Source organism: Engraulis encrasicolus, chromosome 11 (assembly GCF_034702125.1).
Source record: "Engraulis encrasicolus isolate BLACKSEA-1 chromosome 11, IST_EnEncr_1.0, whole genome shotgun sequence".
Classification (NCBI taxonomy): Eukaryota; Metazoa; Chordata; class Actinopteri; order Clupeiformes; family Engraulidae; genus Engraulis; species Engraulis encrasicolus.
Genome location: NC_085867.1, coordinates 26,424,113 through 26,426,612, shown reverse-complemented (window position 1 = coordinate 26,426,612; position 2,500 = coordinate 26,424,113). Strand labels below are relative to the sequence as shown.

Genomic DNA, 2,500 nt, shown 5'->3' with positions numbered 1-2,500 from the left:
TGACATATCACCCACCCCTAGTTGAAACAGACCTGGGCCACAATCCAGGGCAAAATGATGCGTGTCAAATGCACTGGTGATAACCTGCCAGGGCTTTAACGTTCTCAGTTTGTCCACCATTTCCAATGTATCCAGTAGGGGGAGTAGATTCACAGCGAGGAATCATTTGTGTGGTGGTGGAATGGGTGAACGAAAACACACACACACTAAACACACTACCCAAAAACAATGTAGTGATGTAGTATATTCACGGTTATTTAGTTCACATACACTACATACAGATGTGTGTAAGTATTTTTGTGATATAGTAGGCATATGCATGGAAGGACGTGTTATTTTGGTCTGTGATTCAAGGGTAACTGTGTTGATACAGGGCAGCCGTGGCATAGTGGTTAGAGAGTTGGTCTTTCAATCAAGGGGTTGCAGGTTCGAATCCCCCCTGACCTCTCCCTACATCTCCATCCATGGCTGAAGTGCCCTTGAGCAAGGCACCTAACCCCACATTGCTCCAGGGCCTGTAACTAATACCCTGAAAAGTAATACATTTCGTCGCTTTGAATAAATGAAAGCGTCAGCTAAGTGCAATGTAATTAGCTGGGTTTCTTAGCGTCCAAAAAGGGCCTAATCGTTACGCGCTGGATAGAAGCACCAAAATCGGTGTAGACCTTCCTTAGGGTGTTCTCCATCATTTCAGAAGGGGTGCCCCAAATTTCAATGTCATTAAGGTCATTTTTATGGGGTAAATCCAAGATGGCTGCCCAAAACCAGCCAATAGTAGTAAAATGCTGTACTGCCTGGACATAATGGTGTTATGGGCCAATCCACCTATTTGTGTGTGATGTATACAAACTGAACTTTGAAAATATGTGCAAAACTTACCATAAAAACAATGTTATATATGTCTTATTTAGATTCAAAAACAGGAAAATCATAAAAACCATGGTCAGAATGAGATCACTCTACAATTGAGAGCTCATTTCTGGGCATTTAGGTATTGAACCAACATTCATTAAGAGTTTTAAAAATTTGCAGTGGGTCATATCTATAACATCCAAAAAGAAAATTGTGGTTAGAAAATTTAGGGGAGAAGAGATAAACCCTTGAACTGGGCCACACATAACTGTCCCAATGTTAGCATGCTAGCATTAGCAGGTTCAGACACTCAGTCTGCTCTTCAGATAAAGATGGCAAACAATAATTTTAATCCCACTTACACATGCGCGCACACACACAAACTACTACTACTTCCTTAGGACCCCCTCAATGATTTAACCCTAGGAGTCCAACTGAAATATATTCATATCAATCAAGTCAATAATACAGTCATGGCCAAAAGTATTGGCACCCCTTCAATTCTGTTAGAAAATACTCAATTTCTTCCAGAAAATGGTTGCAATCACAAATTCTTTGTTATTAATATCTTCATTTGTTTTTCTTGAAATGAAAAAACACAAAAGAGAATGAAAAAAAGTCAAATGAATGATCATTTTACACAAAACTCCAAAAATGGGCCGGACAAAAGTATTGACACCCTCAGCCTAATACTTGGTAGCACAACCTTTAGACAAAATATCTGCGAAGAACCACTTGCGGTAACCATCAATGAGCTTCCTACAACACTCTGCTGGAATTTTAGACCATCCTTCTTGAGATTTGAAGGGTGCTTTCTCCAAACCGCCACTGTGAGACCCCTCCACATGTTTTCTATGGGATTAGGGGGTGGACTCCTACATTATGCAGCAAAATTTGTTGATAGTCTTTAGACTTCATAATTTCATGCACACGGTCAAGCAGTCCAGTGCCAGAGGCAGCAAAGCAACCTCAAAACATCGGGGAACCTCTGCCATTTTTGACTGTACGGACCAAGTTATTTTCTTTGAAGGCCTCATCTTTTTTCCTGCATTCATTTGAATGGAGAGGAAAACACTGAGGCCTTCAAAGAAAAGAATACGGTCTGTACAGTCAAACATGGCAGAGGTTCCCTGATGTTTTGAGGTTGCTTTGCTGCCTCTGGCACTGGACTGCTTGACCATGTGCATGGAATTATGAAGTCTGAAGATTATCAACAAATTTTGCTGCATAATGTAGGAGTCCACCCCCTAATCCCATAGAAAACATGTGGAGGGGTCTCACAGTGGCAGTTTGGAGAAAGCACCCTTCAAAACTCAAGAAGGATGGTCTAAAATTCCAGCAGAGTGTTGTAGGAAGCTCATTGATGGTTACCGCAAGTGGCTGTTCGCAGATATTTTGTCTAAAGGTTGTGCTACCAAGTATTAGGCTGAGGGTGTCAATACTTTTGTCCGGCCCATTTTTGGAGTTTTGTGTAAAATGATCATTCATTTGACTTTTTTTCATTCTATTTTGTGTTTTTTCATTGCAAGAAAAACAAATGAAGATATTAATAGCAAAGAATTTGTGATAGCAACCATTTTCTGGAATAAATTGAGTATTTTCTATCAGAATTGAAGGGGTGCCAATACTTTTGGCCATGACTGTACAT

The 2,500-nt window shown here is 40.4% G+C and overlaps 1 protein-coding gene across 2 annotated transcripts in view; it reads left to right on the top strand.

Annotated features, from left to right (window-relative positions):
• The window catches only part of pcsk5a (proprotein convertase subtilisin/kexin type 5a), a 51,668-nt gene that overhangs the window by 29,977 nt on the left and 19,191 nt on the right, over window positions 1-2,500 (top strand). The window lies entirely within an intron of this gene.